A 22400-nucleotide genomic window follows, 5' to 3' on the forward strand; every position below is an offset into this window, starting at 1 on the left:
GTGCACACTCACATCTCAAGGGCTTGCTCACATAAAGGGTGGCAAAAGCAAGAACGAGAGATAATACACAAGTCATCCTGCAGCCCATCCTCTGAGAAAACCTAATATAATTTGCTCAATGGAAAGAACTACAAATTGAAAGAGGAAGGTGCTAGAAGAACCAAACACAGGCATCTCTTAGGATGGCTGAAAGAGTTTTCCTACTTGGAAAGAAAACCTCCTTCTGCTTGAGGTTAGGGGAGTAAGGTGAACTCCTATTTTGGGTGCAGAGACTAAAAAGCGGTGGCAGCAATCACAGAATGAGCAGAGTCACCCAGACACCAATGCAACATGCTGGGTGAGAAGCTTCCCTCCATTCCACAGAGCTGGAGTATGAAAACCACACCAGTCTTTGTAGAGGTGAAGGCAGGATGCTAGAGCCAGATATCTTAGTAATTATGCCCCTAAAACCTTTTATTGTACCTTAGGCTCATGTGGGAGTCTCGAAAATAGGAATGTAACAGAAACCAGAAGTAAGCTGAGCAATATTAACTCAAAAGTAACAATTTAATTACATATGTCTTTATTCCAATTGACATGTAATATCTTCATATTGTAATTTCAACACTCATATTAATTATCTCAATAAAGCCTATCCCAACAGTTCAAACTTAGGGAAAAACACTAAACTAGTTGCTTCATGAAGCCACAATAAAGGCTCTTTAACATACCTAGTAGATAGCTGTTATTTTTTTCCTAGTAGAGTGATGCACTTTTATGTTATCAGCATGCTTGTATCAGAAGACAAATGTGCAAAATCATATACTTCCAGTATGCAAAGCTATCTCACCAGTATTCACCTACTTAGGAAAAGAGACACATCAATTATTAAGTTGTTACTGGAGTAAAACATCAAGTAAGACAATTAAGAGCCACAAAATTTTTGTTATTTTTCCTGAAAGACAACAATTTTCAAAGTTTTCAGAGTCTGACAAGACCAAGTTATCCAAATTAAAGATACAGTCTGAACAGAAACAAGAACAAGTTGAAAAATATTATTAATAGTCACATAAGTTTCTATGTTGTATAAGAAAGACTGGTAAGCTTCCAGAAGTTCCCAACTGAAAGCAAAAGGAAGCCTGTACAGCTTAGTATTTCTAGTAAGCAAAAACGACAAAAAGTAGGAGGAAAAGAACACAATATTAATCTTTCACAAAAACAAGGTCACATGAAAACAAGAGCAAAACATCTAAAGTTGCATTGTTTGTTTTATTAAAGAACCCTTTTCGAGGCAACATATCTAACATTTCAACCCCTTCAGTTCTCCCATTCCAGTCCTGGGAAAAGTATTTCTCCTTCCACTGACATTGACTGAAAAAGTCCCCCTTTCTTGCAGGTATAGTCTTACTTCTAGACTCAATTTCCACCTAGCTCACTTTGGCCTCTGACCTTCTGTTCAGTTGTGTCTATTCATGGCACCCACCACAACCTCATTAGTTCTTACATCCAGCCTGAATTAGAAATCACCTTTCATTCCATCCATTTGAACCTAATAGGTGTTGCTAGGTCTGGGGGGTTGAAGGGAGAGCAGGATAAGAGTTCAGGCAGTCTTATATAAATCGACTGCCTGTCTTTGTTTTTGTGCCCATAAACCTTTGTGAAATGCTTGCCTTGAAAACCTGTATCTTCCAACTAAAGTAAGAGATGCCAAATTTGCCAAAACTGATTTTGCAAGACATTTCTCCTATCCAGCGTGTCCTCAACTGGCCATGCCTAGTTTTGAACTGAAGTTTACGTCATTCAATTATTCTCTCTCCTGCAACTTTAGCTTTTTTCTCTCCTGAGTTCCCAACCCTCAGCATATAAACATGCTAAAATTCCTATTAAAAATGAAAAAAGAAAGAAATGCTCCCTTGACTCCCAATTCTTCTTCCACCTCCTCCCATCCCGCCTCACATCCCCCTGCCTTGTCCTCTCTTTCCCCTCCCTCTTCTCTGCTCTCCCTCTCATTCAGTTCAAGGCCAAGAGTCTGAAGGAACAGTCTGTGCTCACCACTTTTGTATCCTCAAATGATACGGCATGGCTTTTACCTACCACTCCAGAGCTTTGAGAAAAAAAAAAATCATTTTCCTCTACATAAGGACGTTTCTCTGTCTTTATCTTACTTGACCTTTCAGTGGCATTTTACATCATTAATCACTCCCTTTTTAAGCTTGCCCTACTCATGACACCATGCTCTCTTGATTGTCATCCAACTTTCTGATAGCTCTCTCCCCAGTTCGTTTGGTACCTCCTGGGTTCTTAACTTTGTTTCTTTTTTTTTTTCTTTAATTCTTCCTCTGCTCACTCTCCCTTGGCCATCTTTTCCATACTCTATAGATTCCATGGGCACCTACAGGCCGACAATTCTTAAATATGCAGCTCCATTTCAAACATACTCCCTCACTCCAATTAACCTGCATATCCCTTAAGGATCTCAAATTCCAAAATATCCCAAATCCAGCTTATTATTTCCCACTAAATCCTGTTGAATACACTTATAAACAGCATTTAAATCTATTTTGCCTCCTCCATTCCCCACTGTCACTTAATTAGCTAAAGTCATCTCTTCTGGACAAATGCAAATGTCTTTACCTCTAATATTATTTCATTCCTCTGCTCCACTTCCATTTAACTCCCTATAATGATCTAACTTATACTCCTTTCAATTGATAATAACTTGCAACTTTATAAATTGCTTTTCATAAAAGCCATTTCATTTCTGGTATATTACATTCCGGCTGCTTTAACAAACTAAAACACTGCCCAAAGAAATCTCAAAGCTAAACATTAAAATTGACGTGGACATGGTAGTGCCTTTAAGGCATGAGTAGAAGCAAACACAAGTTCTTTTTTAAATAATTCACCTTAAGTTCTCAAAGAATTCCCAGAGAAAAGTTCCTAGTAGCATGCGCTCATACAAAAAAAATAAAAAACAAAAAGGAAACAAAAAACCTCATAAAACATCTGAAGAAACAAGGTAATATATGTGAGTCATCGAAAAATGATAAATAGCAAATTCACACCTGAAGAGTCTATAGATACTGAAACTATGAGATACAGAGTATAAAATAAAAATGTTGAGTATGTTTAAGCATAAGAAGACATATTAAAGGTTTGATATATTATAAATGGCCACACAAATGTGAAAATGATCCAGACAGAGTATCTATTATTTCAAATTAGAAATTCAATGGGTGACTTAAGTAGATGATTAAGTACAAATAGAGAGGGAATTAATAAAACAGATCACTGCCATAAAGAAATTACCCAGAATGAAAGACAGAGGCATGGAGATGAAAATTTAAAACAGAGGTTCAGAGGCATGGAAGACACTGAAAAGGCCTAAGGCACATTTAAATAGAGATCCAGAAACAGGGAACCAACAGAAAAGGAGTGAAGAATTATTTAAAGGATACATTCCAGCTGCTTTAGCAGAATAATAGCTAAAACTGACCCAAATTGGTGGACCCATGAATCATCAGATTCAGAAAACAGCAAGATCCATAAGAAGAAATCTGTATTTAATAGATCTAACATATTTAATAGATCATGTATTGACATAAAAATGTCTGATACATTTCTAAGTAAACATACACACAATCACACACTCAAAATAATATATAGTCCAGTGTTATTTTATTATTTGAAAAATGTGTATTTATAGACATAGTGTACATATTTTGAAGAATTGATAAAAGTAGTTGGTTTACATTTATATTTGAGTAGAAAGATAGCGCTTGAGTTTTGATTTGTGCTTTAAAATTTTCTAAGGGTTCTGAACTACACAGGTATCACTTTTAGAGAAAAAAGCTATTTAATAATTAAAATAAAATAATATTGAACTTATATGTGTATCTGAGTATATGAAAGGACATATAACAAATATGTTAACAGCAAACATCTACTTTGCGAGAATTTGGATGATTTTTACCCAATCAGTGACCAAATAAATTATACACGAAACACAAAGAGGAAAAAGAGTTGATAACTTCAAAACATTAACAGTGGCTTTAATATGGATGGTAGGTTAGTAAAGGATCTATAAATTTTTATATTTTACACATTTTCATTCATTGTTTTTACTGCTTACACTTGACACATTTTCATTTGTCATTTCATGATTAGAAAAATGTTTTATATATGCACATGGACTGACGTCAGTCAGTCTTAGAATTATAGGTAAAACTTTGGCAAGAAACCCCATTTAGAATAGTCAAAATGGAAAAGAAACATGAGGATGTGAAATGATGGCAGAGAGAATTGTTGGAAGATGGTGGAGTAAGAAGCTCTGATTCAGTTCTTCTACTAGGACAATTATCAAACAGGCAGGAACCATCTGAAACACCTCTTTGGAAACTCCAGAGTTCAGTAGAACACTGCACAGCATCCAGAGAAAAAGGCTGATAAATTATGCTAAAGCCAGTAAACTGCTCTCTCCCTGGGGTGGTTCCCAGCACCCATCCCTCACTGTAGTTGTAGGCTGCCATGGGGAGTGGCCACTGGCTAGCTTGCTGGTGATGCAAAAAGACACAAATATCCTCTTCCCCAAAACCGGGGGTGGGCATAATCGATTGCTGATTACAACTTTTAATTAGAAATGATCTGCTGGGGGCCCAGCTCTGGGGACAGCCACTGACCCAACATACCCAGGACAAAGGTGATCAGAAGGGACTATAAGACACTGCATTTCCTCAGGGCTTCAGGGGACAGTTAGTTGAAGGACTGCATTTGCCAAGCAGGCCCAGGAAACACATTGTTGGGGAGCTTAAGGCTCCTGATGGTCTTCCCAATGCCAACCCCCCCCCCCCCAGAGCACTTTTTAGCCAGTTTGCGCACCCTTTATGGGTCCCTTGCCTTGTTCTGGCTGGGAAAGACTGACTTGGGAAACTCCTCTCCACTCTGGTATGCCCTCTTCCCAGAATACACCCTTCAGGAGCAATCAGCTTAAGATAACAAAAGAGGCAGACAATAGGGGGCAAAGGCTTATATGCTTTGAGCACCCAGCAGAGAGGAAGATCTGTCTTCTGGAAAATAGAAGGTACATTCAAATTCCTGTAAATAGGGTAGTTCTAAAACAACCAGCCAGCACAAGCCCAGGACAAGACACAGGTCCAGAAAAAACAGGAAAACCCTGCACACTGCGCTCACCTTGGGCAGACCTTCCTGATAGAAGGGCTGAAGCTCAAGAAAATCTATCTTATCACCAGCTGGTTAAAAAAAATCAAGAAACAGAAATCTTAGGGAATAAATTCCAGAGTCACATGTTTAAACACTAAAATAAATCAAACCTAAAATATACAGAGTTCAACGAAAAAGTACAAAATTAACAAAGAAATAGGAAATGATGGTCCAGACAAAGGAAGAGGATAAAAATCAAGAAAACACCAATGAAGATCAGAATATAGACATACAGGACTTCCGGAGAAGATGGTGGCTTAGTAAGGCGCGCGGGTCTTAGTTCCTCCTCCAAAACAACTACTAAAGAACTAGAAACAGGACAGAACAGCTCCCGGAGCCACGACAGAGGCTAGACACACAGCGTACCCCATTCTGGACCGGCTGGACCGGCTAAGAGTCTCCGCTGCGGTGAGGTCCCCAAGAGGCGCGCGCTTCCCCAGGCCACGGCGGCTGGCGGCCGGAGCTCCCTCCCTCCTTCCCAGGGGTTCCCCAAGCCACGGCGGCCAGCGCCCCTCCCCCACGCGCGGCTTCCCGGACCAGTTGGGAGCCTCAGAGCGGCGATCCTCCAACCCACAGTGGCCGGCGACCGCAGCCCCTTCCACACATGCGGCTTTCCGGGCCGGCTGGGAGCCTCGGAAAAGCAGTCCCCCAAGCTGCGGTGGCTGGCGACCGCAGCCACTTCCACACACACAGCTTCCCAGGCCGGCTGGGAGCATCTGAACAGCGGTACCCCAAGCCGCGGCGGCTGGCGCCTCTCCCCAACAGGTGACTTCCCGGAGGGAAAGGAAAGAGTCTCCAACAGTAGTAGAGACTGAGCCCAACCTAATACCAATAGTGGCATTAATGAACAAATTCTGACTACTAAAAATAGGCCCTCAGCTCAGGCGAAACTGATCAAGGTGGAAATTGCCGATTGGGCTAACTGAAAAAGAGGAAAGGGGGCGAAATAGAGCCTTCTGCAGCTGTTTCTATGGAGGCTTCGTTGCCTCTGGGCTCAGCGCTGGGATTACATAGGTTACAAATGTCCCGAACGCAGAAACAGGCTGCTTTCAGGGCTCTCTACCACCTTAATCTTCCCTGCGGGAGGGGTGAAACACAACTCAGGTGGAATCCCTCTCTCAAGGAACTTCACAATTTGAAGACATTAAAACCAACCTACAACCTTTCCTCTGTCTCCACCACACACCAAGCAGCGAGAGTCTTCCAAAGTTAAAGGACCCACAACATCTTTTGCTGGTGGGACCCGCAGACAGACAAGCACCACATACTGGGCAGGATAAGAAAAACAGAGCCCAGAGACTTCGCAGGAAAGTCTTTCAATCTGCTGGGTGCCACACTCAGGGAAATCTGATTAAATGTCCAGATGCCAGCAAAAAGTAACGAATCACACCAGGAAAACTGAAGATATGGGCCAGCCAAAGGAACAAACCAATAGCTCAAATGAGATGCAGGAGCTGAGACAACTAATTCTGAATATACAAACAGAAATGGAAAACCTCTTCAAAAACCAAATCAATAAATTGAGGGAGGACATGAACAAGGTATGGGATCAACAAAAAGAAGAAATGGAAAGTCTGAAAAAATAAATCACAGAACTTATGGGATTGAAAGACACAGTAGAAGAGATGAAATAAACAATGGAAACCTACAATGGTAGATTTCAAGAGACAGAGGTTAGAATTACTGAACGGGAGGATGGAACATCTGAAATCCAAAAAGAAACAGAAACTATAGGGAAAAGAATGGAAAAATTTGAACAGGGGCTCAGGGAACTGAATGATAATATGAAGCGCACAAATATATGTGTTGTGGGTGTCCCAGAAGGAGAAGAGAAGGGAAAAGGAGGAGAAAAACTAATGGAAGAAATTATCACTGAAAATTTCCCAACACTTATGAAAGACCTAAAATTACAGATCCAAGAAGTGCAGTGCACCCCAAAGAGAATAGACCCAAATAGGCGTTCTCCAAGACACTTACTAGTAAGAATGTCAGAGGTCAAAGAGAAAGAGAGGATCTTGAAAGCAGCAAGAGAAAAACAATCCATCACATACAAGGGAAACCCAATGAGATTATGTGTAGATTTCTCAGCAGAAACCATGGAAGCTAGAAGACAGTGGGATGATATATTTAAATTACTAAAAGAAAAAAACTGCCAACCAAGACTTCTATATCCAGCAAAATTGTCCTTCAGAAATGAGGGAGAAATTAAAACATTTTCAGACTAAAAGTCACTGAGAGAATTTGTGACCAAGAGACCAGCTCTGCAAGAAATACTAAAGGGAGCACTAGAGTCAGATACGAAAAGACAGAAGAGAGAGGTATGGAGAAGAGTGTAGAAAGAAGGAAAATTAGATATGATATATATAATACAAAAGGCAAAATGGTAGAGGAAAGTATTACCCAAACAGTCACAACACTAAATGTTAATGGACTGAATTCCCCAATCAAAAGACATAGACTGGCAGAATGGATTAAAAAACAGGATCCTTCTATATGCTGTCTACAGGAAACACATCTTAGAACCAAAGATAAACATAGGTTGAAAGTGAAAGGTTGGGAAAAGATATTTCATGCAAATAACAACCAGAAAAGAGCAGGAGTAGCTATACTAATATTCAACAAAGTAGACTTCAAATGTAAAACAGTTAAAAGAGACAAAGAAGGATACTATCTACTAATAAAAGGAACAATTAAACAAGAAGACATAACAATCATAAATATTTACGCACCGAATCAGAATTCCCCAAAATACATGAGGAATACACTGCAATCACTGAAAAGGGAAATAGACACATATACCATAATAGTTGGAGACTTCAATTCACCACTCTCATCAATGGACAGAACATCTAGACAGAGGATCAATAAAGAAATAGAGAATTTGAATATTACAATAAATGAGCTAGACTTAACAGACATTTATAGGACATTACACCCCACAACAGCAGGATACACCCTTTTCTCAAGTGCTCATGGATCATTCTCAAAGATAGACCATATGCTGGGTCACAAAGCAAATCTCAACAAATTTTAAAAGACTGAAATCATCCACAACACTTTCTCGGAGTGTTGGAAATCAATAATAGGCAGAGTGCCAGAAAATTCACAAATACGTGGAGGCTCAACAACACACTCTTAAACAATGAGTGGGTCAAGGAAGAAATTACAAGAGAAATCAGTAAATATCTCGAGGCGAATGAAAATGAAAACACAACATATCAAAACCTATGGGACGCAGCAAAGGCAGTGCTAAGAGGGGAATTTATTGCCCTAAATGCCTATATCAAAAAAGAAGAAAGGGCAAAAATTCGGGAATTAACTGTCCACTTGGAAGAACTGGAGAAAGAACAGCAAACTAACCCCAAAGCAAGTAAAAGGAAAGAAATAACAAAGATTAGAGCAGAAGTAAATGAAATTGAGAACATGAAAACAATAGAGAAAATCAATAAGACCAGAAGTTGGTTCTATGAGAAAATGAATAAGATTGATGGGCCCTTAGCAAGATTGACAAAAAGAAGAAGAGAGAGGACGCAAATAAATAAGATCAGAAATGGAAAAGGAGACATAACCACTGACCTCACAGAAATAAAGGAGGTAATAACAGGATACTATGAACAACTTTACGCTAATAAATACAACAATGTAGATAAAATGGAAAAGTTCCTAGAAAGGCATGAACAACCAACTTTGACTCAAGAAGAAATAGATGACCTCAACAAACCAATCACAAGTAAAGAAATCGAATCAGTCACTCAAAGCTTCCCAAAAAGAAAAGTTCAGGACAAGACGGCTTCACATGTGAATTCTACCAAACATTCCAGAAAGAATTAGTACCAACTCTTCAAAAAAATTGAAGTGGAGGGAAAGCTACCTAATTCATTCTATGAGGCCAACATCACCCTCATACCAAAACCAGGCAAAGATATTACAAAAAAAGAAAACTACAGACCAATCTCTCTAATGAATACAGATGCAAAAATCCTCAATAAAATTCTAGCAAATCCAATCCAGCAACACATTAAAAGAATTTTACATCATGACCAAGTAGGATTCATCCCAGGTATGCAAGGATGGTTCAACATAAGAAAATCAATTCATGTAATACACCATATCAACAAATCAAAGCAGAAAAATCACATGATCATCTCAATTGATGCAGAGAAGGCATTTGACAAGATTCAACATCCTTTCCTGTTGAAAACACTTCAAAGGATAGGAATACAAGGGAACTTCCTTAAAATGATAGAGGGAATACATGAAAAACCCACAGCTAATATCATCCTCAATGGGGAAAAATTGAAAACTTTCCCCCTAAGATCAGGAACAAGACAAGGATGTCCATTATCACCACTATTACTCAACATCGTGTTGGAGGTTCTAGCCAGAGCAATTAGACAAGAAAAAGAAATACAAGGCATCAAAATTGGAAAGGAAGAAGTAAAACTATCACTGTTTGCAGACGATATGATACTATACGTCGAAAACCCGGAAAAATCCACAACAAAACTACTAGAGCTAATAAATGAGTACAGCAAAGTAGCAGGTTACAAGATCAACATTCAAAAATCCATAGCATTTCTATACACTAGCAATGAACAAGCTGAGGGGGAAATCAAGAAACGAATTCCATTTACAATTGCAACTAAAAGAATAAAGTACTTAGGAATAAATTTGACTAAAGAGACAAAAGACCTATACAAAGAAAACTACAAAAAACTGTTAAAAGAAATCACAGAAGACCCAAATAGATGGAAGGGCATACCGTGTTCATGGATTGGAAGACTAAATATAGTTAAGATGTCAATCCTACCTAAATTGATTTACAGATTCAATGCAATACCAATCAAAATCCCAACAACTTATTTTTCAGAAATAGAAAAACCAATAAGCAAATTTATCTGGAAGGGTAGGGTGCCCCGAATTGCTAAAAGTATCTTGAGGGAAAAAAACGAAGCTGGAAGTCTCAAGCTGCCGGACTTTAAGGCATATTATGAAGCCACAGTGGTCAAAACAGCATGGTATTGGCATAAAGATAGATATATCGACCAATGGAATCGAATAGAGTGCTCAGATATAGACCCTCTCATCTATGGACATTTGATCTTTGATAAGGCAGTCAAGCCAACTCACCTGGGACAGAGCAGTCTCTTCAATAAATGGTGCCTAGAGAACTGGATATCCATATGCAAAAGAATGGAAGAGGACCCGTATCTCACACCCTATACAAAAGTTAACTCAAAATGGATCAAAGATCTAAACATTAGGTCTAAGACCATAAAACAGTTAGAGGAAAATGTAGGGAGATATCTTATGAATCTTACAATTGGAGGTGGTTTTATGGACCTTATATCTAAATCAAGAGCACTGAAGAAAGAAAAAAAGAAATGGGAGCTCCTCAAAATTAAACACTTTTGTGCATCAAAGAACTTCATCAAGAAAGTAGAAAGACAGCCTACACAATGGGAGACAATATTTGGAAACGACATATCAGATAAAGGTCTAGTATCCAGAATTTATAAAGAGATTGTTCAACTCAACAGCAAAAAGACAGCCAACCCAATTACAAAATGGGAAAAAGACTTGAACAGACACCTCTCAGAAGAGGAAATACAAATGGTCAAAAGGCACATGAAGAGATGCTCAATGTCCCTGGCCATTAGAGAAATGCAAATCAAAACCACAATGAGATATCATCTCATACCCACCAGAATGGCCATTATCAACAAAACAAAAAATGACAAGTGCTGGAGAGCATGCGGAGAAAGAGGCACACTCATCCACTGTTGATGGGAATGTCAAATGGTGCAACCGCTGTGGAAGGCAGTTTGGCGGTTCCTCAAAAAACTGAATATAGAATTGCCATACGACCCGGCAATACCATTGCTAGGTATCTACTCAAAGGACTTAAGGGCAAAGACACAAACGGACATTTGCACACCAATGTTTATAGCAGAATTATTTACAATTGCAAAGAGATGGAAACAGCCAAAATGTCCATCAACAGACGAGTGGCTAAACAAACTGTGGTATATACATACGATGGAATATTATGCAGCTTTAAGACAGGATAAAATTATGAAGCATGTAATAATATGGATGGACCTAGAGAACATTATGCTGAGTGAGACTAGCCAAAAACTAAAGGACAAATACTGTATGGTTCCACTGATGTGAACCGACATTCGAGAATAAACTTGGAATATGTCATTGGTAACAGAGACCATCAGGAGTTAGAAACAGGGTAAGATAATGGGTAATTGGAGCTGAAGGGATACAGACTGTGCAACAGGACTAGATACAAAAACTCAAAAATGGACAGCACAATACTACCTAATTGTAATGTAATTATGTTAAAACACTGAATGAAGCTGCATCTGAGCTATAGTTTTTTTTTGTTTGTTTGTGTGTTTTTTTATATATATTTTTTGTATTTTTTATTTTTATTTTTTCTCTATATTATCATTTTATTTCTTTTTCTGTTGTCTTACTATTTCTTTTTCTAAATCGATGCAAATGTACTAAGAAATGTGATCATACATCTATGTGATATTAAGAATTACTGATTGCATATGTAGAATGGAATGATTTCTAAATGTTGCATTAGTTAATCTTTTTTTTAATTAATAAAAAAAAGAATATAGACATACAAACAGAGACTTTAAAAGAACAATCTTAAAAATGCTGAAGGAGATGAAAGAACTTAAGGATATCAGGAAAAAAATGAAAGAACAATATAAGAATCTTAGTAAAGTGAAAGCAATTTTAAAAAGGCACCACACAGAACTACTGGAGTTAAAGACCACAATAACTGAAACGAAAAATTCCCAGAAGGGTTTCAACAACAGTTTGGAGTTGGCAAAAGAAAGAATCAGTGAACTCAAGACAAAACACTTTAAATGAATAAGGCTGAGGAATAGAAACAAAAAAGAAGTATAAAAGACAAAAATAGCCAAAGATACCTCTGGGACATCACATGTATCAGTATGTGCATTATGGGAGTCCCAAAAGAAGAAAAAAGAGAGAGAGGCAGAGGAATATTCAAAGAAATAATTACAGAGAACTTCCCAAATTTAGCAAGCAACATGAATATGCACATCAAAGAAGCCCAGAGAACAACAAACAACATAAACATGAAGTAAAACGCACCCTGTCATATACTGATCACACTATTGAATGCAAAGGACAAGGAAAGCTTTCTGAAAGCCGCAAAAGTAAAATGATGGATTATATATGTGATAGTTAGATTCAGGTGTCAACTTGGTCAGGTAAAGGTGCCTAGTTCTGTTGCTGTGGACATGAGCCAATGGCATGTGAACCTCATCTGTTGCTGATTACATCTGCAGTCGGCTAGGAGGCCTGCCTGCTGCAATGAATGATGTTTGACTTAATTGACTGGTGCTTAAATGAGAGCTCAACATAACACAGCCAAAGCAGCTCAGCATATCTCATTTTAGCACTCACAGCTCAGCCCAGGCCTTTGGGAATGCAGAAAGAAATCACCCTGGGGAAAGTTGTTGGAACCCAGAGGCCTGGAGAGGAGGCCAGCAGAGACCATTCTGTGCCTTCCCACGTAAGAAAGAACCTCAGTGGAAAGTTAGCTGCCTTTCCCCTGAAGAGCTATACGTTAACTAAATAAATCCCCTTTTATTGAAAGCCAATCCATCTCTGGTGTGTTGCATTCTGGCAGCTAGCAAACTAGAACTTTGTACAAGGGCGTCCTGATTCCACTGAATGCCGAGTTCTCATCAGAAACCATGAAGGCAAGAAGGCAGTGGGTTGACAAGTGCTGAAAGAAAACAACTGCCAATCAAGAATTTTACAACGGATGAGACTTTCTTTCGAAATGAGGGAGAGATTAAGACATCCCCAGATAAACGAAAGCTGAAGGACTTACCACTAGACCTGCCCTACAGGCAATGCTAAAAGGAGTTCTTCAGACTGAAAAGAAAGGACACTAGACCAGTTCAAAGCAGCATAAAGAAATCAACACCTCTGGTAAAGACAAACTGGCACATGAGCCAAGATACAGAACCAAAAAAGAGGAAGTCTAAGCATCAGGAGTTCTAAGATCTAGAAAGAACAGAACTGATAAGCTATAGGAATTTTGCAAACAAATTGTAGATGCCTACAGACTCCTTAAACAACTCTTGTATGGAATTTTATATTTAACTCAGAAGGTACTAGGAAGCCTTCCTTAGGTCCCTCCTTTGGATAGGGCACTTCTAGGGTTTCATGGGCCTGCCTAGTACAAGCCTCTTCATTCTTCATTTAGTCTCCTCCAAGTAATTCAACTATGAGAATTGTCCATGGCTTGGTGGGAAATCCAACAACTTTCTTAGACGCTACCATATTTCTCCATCTTGAACAATACGGCCTGAACACCGGATGTAACACCACCGTCACTGCATCACACTCTTAGGGTTCTCCTCGTGTCTCTCTGACTACACCTTCTCTGTATTCTACGTGGCCTTCTCTTCATTAGCTCATCCATTAAATCGGGTGCTTAAAAAGAGAAGAAATATGCAGCACCCTTATATATTTATATAGACTATTTTCAGAGATTTACAATATCATGGGAAAGGGTGCCTTTAAAGTGTGAACATTTCAAAGCCCAGAACTAAAATATGGGTAGAGCTCATAAAGGAACTGCAGGGAGAGAATGGACAGAAATCATGGAAGAACGTAACAGTGGCTGTCCCTTGTGTTGTGGTTTCCTTCTTTCATTAACATCTGGGGAGAGAGAGAGAACAAGAGAGCCAGTTTTCTCTATGTTTACACACATCTGGCCTTAATTTTGATTCTTGGGAACCAGAGCAGTGGAGGCAAAAGGACCGGGAAATTAAGGTGGAGGCTGAAACCACCTATCTGGAAACACATTAAAATTTACAATCATTGGCACTTGGAAGGGGTTAATATTTACTAAGGTCTTTCAAGATTAGGGAAAAGGACCAGCACAACTAAGAAAAAGGGCAAACGCTAATAATGCTTGGCTACTGCCACTTCTATTAATGATATCAAAACTACATTTGATATACGAGGGGTTTTTGTATAATATCCTTAAACTAGAAACCACCGATTTTAATCTCCAACATATTCAGGAATAAAAAGTCATACTATAGGCAACATACTTTCATGTGACTTTAAATATTTACTGTTAGCTAACAACGGAAAAACTGTATATCACCTACTTGAGTTCACACAAATTTTCATGCCTTTCCTTCTCCTTCCCAGAAGCAGATCACTGAAGGCTGAACTCTCATCAGAGAACAACACAAAATACCAGGAGAAAACGCTAAGTTTATTCTGTCCAGTATTCCTGTGATCTTTAAAGGAATGATTTTCTCAGTGCTTTCCAAATTCACAGCAGACATAATGTATAAACATCAAATCATCAAAGACAGTTGAAGAGAGAGCTTCACTTCTAGAAACATTACCAGCTAAAATGAAAAGCTGTAACACCTGCAAATAATAAACTTCAAAGAGGACCCAAAAGCATCCTGACATTTATCGTTGGTGTGCGTAAGTGTGTGCATGTCGTTTTAGTAATCACTCAGCCAATTATAATTTAATTAGTCTTATTTCACCCTCAGATTCTTGTATAGTGTCCTAAAACTGTATCGATAAATTTGTATCATTATAAAATTTATAGCATCTCACAATTGGAAGGAAACTCCTGAGGTCATCTAGTTCTACTGCTAAAATCTATATGTTTTTATCCCCCTCTGCATTTCCTGTATCTGCTGGAGCACTTCCACAGACAGGACACTCACTACCTTACAAGGCCAGACATGAAGTCCTTGGATACCTCACAACTAGAAATTCTCTCTTAAATATAGTTCAAATCATCCTGATGAAAAGGCCCATCCATGGGACACCATCTGCTCTTCTATAATCAAATTGAATCTTATCTTTCAAACACTCAAAGTTTATGAGGCAGGTGAAGAAAGAGATTGGGTCAATTATGTAGTTCTTTCTTCTTTCTTATAATTCCTATTTTACACATCCTCTCCAACTCCTTTCCTCCCTCTACTGAGGACACTACAGATTACTCATTTTATTCTTAAAGGGTGGCCTGTGCAATGCAATACAGTGTCCTGTTGGGAAGTTCTGGGGAGTTCTGACCAATCCAGAGTATGGCTAAACATCTCACTTGGTCTCATTTTAACTTTCAGATAAAATATGAGGTGTCCAGAGAACACTATAAGGAAATAAAGGCTGCAGTTTGATAAAACAACCATTACAAATAGGTTCAGCTTTGAAAAATTCTATTACCAGCAGACTGAAAATCGCAAAAATTGAAGTCCCCAAATCCACTCACTGTTTCTCAAAGAAAATGTGGTCCACCAGTTATTTGTTTAATGTGCAGTCCTAGACCCTTCTCTAATTTCCTAAATCAGAATTCCTGTGGGTGGGCTTAGGATTCTGCATTTTAAACACACACCTTGCTGGTGATGCACAGTACAACGTGAGAACAAAGGTCTTACACCATGCTTGCCAGATTTTTACTGCTTTAACAAACACAAATACAACATACACATGCTCTCAATCTCCGGGCAGGGTCCGAAGGCAGAGATGAAATGACTAGTACAATCTGGTGTTGGTTTTCATTGATGGCAAAGCTGGAATTGGAACCAGGCACTGGTGATTGCATCTTGTAGCTCCAGTCCAAGGTTGTCCCCCTAAAAAGTGAACAGTGTCTGAGACGTGGTGGGAGGAGGAGAGGGGCAGGGTATTAAAATGGGACTGAATTTAGAGAAACGAATGGGCTAAAGTAACTATGCAACCATATTAAGTTTTGATCTGGGAGTTATATGGTGAAAAGCTGAGAAACAGTTCAATTTGGAGGACAGTTCCAAAAGAGAGGAAAGGAAAAGGAAGATGAGGAAAGAGAAGAAAGAAGAAAGGAAACCCCCAAGCAATTGAGAGGGGAATTCCTGTACAGAACAAACCAAGGATTCAGCCTGTAGCTCGGCTGTAAATTCTGAAGTCTCACTCTTAGAATTTCAGTTTTCAAGTTTCTTCATGTTCATAGTATGCTTTATGTGACTTAAAAAATGCTCTTCCCAAGTAATTAAACTCAAAATCAAAGTAGTTGATAATCTGCAGTTGCTGCAACAGCAAAATCAAGGGTCATTTCTACATTCCAGAATAAAGACCAAATTTATTTCCTTATATAAAAAGGAGAAAATCCTAACACTGAACACAAAATGTGTTTGTATAATTATTTCCATTTTTTGAGTTCTAGTTTAAAAAACTAAACCTCTTTCCAGTTCCAAATACAGAAGCAAACTGCAGACAAAACATCCTGCCACAAAACTAAATCTGAAAATGTCTAGGACCAACAAATCCACAATAAAGCGGTTAAACTCCAAACCTCAAATGGTAACAACCATGACTTTTATCATGTGGTAAAAGAAGAATCCAATTAATGTTACCTTAAAAAGAACTTCAGTAACTCTTCTCAAACCCATTACAGGCTTTAGAAGCCAATTCCTTGGTGAAGATAAATCAGCAATGTATAGAAAAGTATATTTTGGCCAATGCACAATTTTGCCCTCTGTGAACTCCATAAAACATGAATTAATGGCTTCCAAAGGCATGTAAAGAGGTCATAATCAGTCAAACATTTACAATTACAAGAGGATCAGTAAAAATGGAACTGTTAAATCATTACTTTTCAGGTGGCTCTATTCATCTGATTCCAAAACAAAAGAAAGATAAAAACAAACAGTAACTCAAAAATGCCATTTCATTCCATCTTGAGACTGGAAGAGACCTTAAAGGTTATGTACTAATTCCCCTGAATCTTCACGTCCTCCTCCAAACAACTCAATCATCACACATGTCATTACCAAGGGCAATTGCAACATTCCTCCAACAGTCTGACCTCTCAGTTATTTTCTCAACTGACTACTCTGCTTAGCCTCTTCTCGCCCAGAATTGCCCCCATGACACTTCAAAATCCCCCTTTCTTACTGGAACTGTATGTCCAAACAGCTGTTTATTATCACATACACAATATCTGCCCTTGAACATCAAGTGATCCAGCTTCCTGCCCCTCTACTGTTCTTGCTCATCAGCCATATCCAGCCTCTGTTCTCTTAATGTCCAGCCTAAATGTTATAGTCTGTCGCCTGAACTCCCATCCTTCTACCCCCACGCCCAATTCCTTCCTGCCAATCTGCTCTTTAGCACCCTAAACTAAACCAACTCCTTTTGTGCTCCAGAAGGTCCCTGGAGAAAACTTCAGGACAAGATGAGGGTATCATTACTAATCGACACATTCTAATCTCAACTGAGCACACAGTAGCAGCCATTAATGCTATCATTTCTGACAGCACTTCTTCTAAGCTTTTAATCCCCTGAAAGAGAGTCCACCATCTTCATGTTCAGTATGGAGAAATCAGTGGATAACAAGCAAAAAGTCCCTCCAAGTTCCGCCTTCCCCTTCTGCTCTTCTCTCCCATCCACCACTTCAAAGATCTGGGTCATTCTTTCGATATCTTCTCTTGCTCACCCACCACATTCACCCTACGCCAGTCCTCTCAACATCCAGGATTAGAATCCAACGTTAGAATCCCCAGGTGACTGCCCTGGCCTCTCCCTAAAAAACTGATCCAGTTAGTCTGAAATGGAGTAAAAAGTTCCCCCAGTGATTCATCATATAAGCTAAGGTTGAGACTCACTGGCTGTATTAGCCAGGGTTCTCTAGGGAAACAGAACCAACAGGAGATTATATATATATACACACACATATATACATACACACATACATATTTAGTAATTGTAGTAAATATTATGAGATTTTCATAAAAATTGTCTCATGTGACTGCGGGAATGGGCAATCCAAATTCTGAAGGACAAGCTGCAAGCTGGGAACTCTAATGGTTTCCGAGGAATTCCACAGAAGAAGCTGACTGGCTAGAGATAGAAATTCTCTCTTCCAATGGCTAAAATCACCACTTCTCCTTTTAAAGTCTTCAACTTTAAACAACAATGACTTCTCTCATTCTTGAAGGCAATCTCCTCAGTTGACTGTAGATGTAATCAGCCATAGATGCAATCAACTTATTGATGATTTAAGTCCAAGAAATGTCTTCATAGTAACAAACAGGTTGGACACCATAATCTGGTCAAGTTTACACATGAACTTAACTATCACAGACCACTCCTTGTCAACTAGGCAGCCATACCATTATTCTTAAATCATACTTAATCTCTAAGGAAAAAGAACAGCAGTCCTGCGTACAACTAGAAACGTACTAACTCTCCTCAGAATACGGTGCAAGTCTTTGGGCAATAGTTAATCTTAAACATGATATTCTATAACATAAGTACTATGATATGACACTAATACAACTTAAATCATACGATAAATGGATAAGATAAATTAGAAACAATGATATTTGCTTTATGTACATATTCAAGTTTACAACAAAACAAGCAAGAAATATTCATAATCATTACATTCCTCATTTCCACAACTGGTTATATGTGCATAGTTTGTATTTATAACTACTATCTTCCACCACCTATGTCATATTTCCTTTACCCTCAGCAAGCACTTCAGCTGGCTGTGGTTCTTCGTCTGGTGGGATAACCCAAACCTGAAGTTTCTGGGCCATGGGTAGGTGTGCCTGGTTTGGGTTGTTACACCTTTCCATTGATTTTAATCACCAGGCATAGTAGTGCTAACACCCTAGGGGATCTCCTGTTTTCCAGGTAAACTCTTCTTTATCCCCATTATGTAGTTACAGTCTTATTTCCCCTTGATAGGAGCAATCACCCTAACCAGTAGAGTAATTCCCTTCTTTGCTTATTGATTCAGAGACATGAGAAGCCCACAATAACTGGGTGGCAGTCTTAACTTCCAGTTCAATTGAATCTTCTTAATGTATCTCCTGGTGGAAGCACTCTTTCTTTTGGAATTAAGCCCAGTAGACCAGCAGGGCTTGAGGTTGCAGAAACAGGAAGCAAAAATTTCCCTAGTGGATCACTAGGGGCAATAGTGAGTGGTGTCACTCACACTTCCATCCCTTGATTCCTTGAGCCATGAATCCTGGTTTACAGGAAAACCACTACTCCTTCCTCTCTCTGCTTTACCATGTCTACTCGATTGCTAAGTTGTGTCAAGTCTTCCTCCGAAATACCATTCACATCAGCCTTCTTCTCTCCAAACCCTCTGTCATTGATTTTATTCAGGTACCTAATTATCATCCTAGAATATTCCAGTCCCTTCCTCTGCAAGCATTCCTCTTAGCCATGTGCAGAATAATCTTCCAGCAACACAAATCTAGCATGCCAACACTCTGTTTTAAACCCTCTCATTGTTTCCCAAAGCCTGAAACTCCAACATCCTCAAGCACAGTGTACTGAGTCTTTCAGCTACTTGAGCTATGACCCACCTTGCTCATTAAGCCCCAAAACTTTGGATCTACTCAGAACTCCCCTAGCACAGAATGCCCAGCCACACCATTGACTTTTCACATGGATTGGGCTCTACCTGGAATACCTTCCCTCAAGCAAACTGTATGCCTGGCAAACATGTACTCTTCCTTTCAGTCCCAGCCTCAGAAGCATCCTTCAGTGATGCCTTTTTTGACCCCCCTCCCGCCCAGGTTAATCACAAACTCTTCTATGCTGCCTTTGAAATGTATACACACTGTCCAAACCCTGTCCGGGGCAACAAAGATGCCCCCGGGAACCAAGCAGATAGGATACACACACAAAGTGCCTAGTGAAAACAGACACTAAACTTGCAAGATACAGGAACCAGGCTCACACTAGGTTCCTATCACCTCCCTACCTAGGATGTCTTTTCAAACTTTGTGCAAAGAAAATGCGTGGCAGGTGGGGGGCAGGGAAATTCATTTATCACACAAGCTGCCAGTTCCACAAACTCTGGCCAAAGGCATAAAATGTTGGGGTCTTCATTTCTCTTCCTCTACTTCTTGAAATGAAAAGATTCCTTAACAGGCCTATGGGTAGTCTCTTAGCCCCAATACCTTGATCTGGTAAAGTACATGGATCTGCATATAACCAACCCAAAGAAAGGCTGCATTGTCAGACTGTAAAAACTTGAACTCATGGGTACTCAGTACTTATCAAAAAGACTCTTTGGAGAGAAATTATATTCATAGGCAATGTTCTGAAAGGTATCCAGTCCACCCATTCCATTCAATTGACAGAGCCACATCAGCAAGTTATCTGTTTGAACTGTCCTGCTTTGGCTCCCATAGAATTATTTTTCTGAGATATGCTTTGGCATCATGCCCTCAACTTATATTGAGCAACACTATTACAAAAACAAACAAAAAAATCCATGAGCCCCACTGCTATATTCATTGTAAAGACTGTGTTTGCAGACATTGCTCATTACATTAAAACAATTCGTGGCTGAGGAATCATGAGACAAAAATCCTCTCTCCCCTCAGGATCATGAAGAATCAAATTGTGCCCCTCATTAGTCCTTATCCCCACAGGTTCTGTAGCTCAAACAGGGGATTGTGTCAACTACCAGGAAGGACTGGGAAACGTGTGGTCCTTTTATAATACATGGATAGAAGCATGAGGTGTGTATCCTAACCTGTAAATTGAGGTCTTGTTCTCTGCTTTCTCTCTCTTGCTCTCTTTTTCCACATTTAAGTCCTGTGTTTATTTAAATTTAATTATATTCAATTGGGAAATTAACAGGGAACTAATTTTTGACATTGCATTTATCACACAATAATTTATTTCCCACCTGATGGTTAGAATTCTTTGTAGACAGGGCCTGCATCTTACTCATCTTTGTATCCCCAGTGATCACTAATTGAATGTCAAATTGAATTATATTACATGTGATTACCTCTAGTAATTACTTCCAATAATGAAGTGAGCTTCTTAAAGGAGCTCACTTCATTTCCCCATAGGACATAATAAACACAAAGTTGGTCCCTGACTGCAACACCAATAGCATCTGCAAGAAAATAAAGGTTATGGGGATCAACTACACACTAAACAAGTACAAGTATAAATACGATTTAGGTTTTACTTCTTTGCTACCCTTTTTTTAGAGTGCTCATTCGATTTTCTGGTAATTAACCAGTTATTTCGCAGAAGTATACAAACAAGGAATCTTCCACCATCAGTTGATAAGGTGAATATAGTTAAAATCAAAACTTTGTATGACATATTACCCTTTGTGCATTCACAGGGCATAGGACTAAGGAAAATCCCACAAGAGATATTGTCTGCTATAACAGAAAGCCACAGATGAGTATGGATGTCACCACAGCAGAGAGAAAAACATAACACCAGTGAGGTCAAGGCAATTTCATTCCTGTCATTCAGGACTAATGATTATTAAAACTTTCCACTGCTCTAGTCATTTTTCAAGTTCTGCAAATACATATTTCACACACAATAGTTTCTGTCTTTAAATTCTTTCTCAAACTCTGTTGGTAAGAGGATGCATTATTGCCATTCTTTTGGAAATAATTTAATCATTTATATCACTAGTCACAAAAGCCATCTCTGCCTTTTGAGGCAGTATATTCTGTTACTGGGAATCTACTCTAAAGAATTCATCTAAAACGCAAAATAAGTCTTGCAGCAAAGGTATTCACTGTAGCAGGGCACAGCTACTGAACAGACTTGAAATATAATAAAGAATGAGTGCAGGATGCTAACTATACCCAGCAAGGTTTTTACTATAGAAAATATGCAGAAAAAACAATAAACACATATTACTTTTATAATCTAAAAAGTTCAATTTTTTTAAAAAAACAAGCTTTTTTAATCACATCGAAACCAAATGGTATTACTTTCAAATTAATGTTCCCACTCTTGGGCAATTAATCTAAGAAAACTATGTATAAAGCTATTGGGTACAATGTATTAAAAAGAGCTAGAGTAAGGAAATGGGAAATAAAACTAAAGGTCCAAAAATGGAACAATGGTCAAATAAACAACAGTTAAGGATCTAATGTATTATTAGGCTATTAAAAATATAACAATTCAGAGTTCTGGGAAGATGGCAGAATAGGATAGGTCGAGTTCTCCCCTGCTCCAGGAAACAGCTAGAGAAGGGATGGGAAGGCGACTTGGACAGCGATTCCAGGGTGTAAGTGGCCTGGAAGGGGCTTCTGCACCACATAGGGCAGCCTAAGCCTGGAGCCATCAGGAGTGCAGGGACAGGGAGACAGGGGCCAGGAAGTAAG

General features: G+C 39.0%; 1 long non-coding RNA gene across 2 annotated transcripts in view; it reads left to right on the forward strand.

Moving 5' to 3' along the window:
- Positions 1–22400, forward strand: part of LOC143667465 (uncharacterized) — a 76725-nt gene that overhangs the window by 33713 nt on the left and 20612 nt on the right. The window contains exon 3 of one of the 2 annotated variants that reach the window (XR_013168048.1): positions 14431–14710. The exons of the other annotated variant lie outside the window; for it this stretch is intronic. This is a non-coding gene — a long non-coding RNA (uncharacterized LOC143667465). Of the gene's footprint in view, positions 1–14430; positions 14711–22400 lie in introns of those variants that run through there. 2 annotated transcript variants of the gene reach the window in all.

Source organism: Tamandua tetradactyla, chromosome 2, assembly GCF_023851605.1.
Source record: "Tamandua tetradactyla isolate mTamTet1 chromosome 2, mTamTet1.pri, whole genome shotgun sequence".
Lineage (NCBI taxonomy): Eukaryota > Metazoa > Chordata > Mammalia > Pilosa > Myrmecophagidae > Tamandua > Tamandua tetradactyla.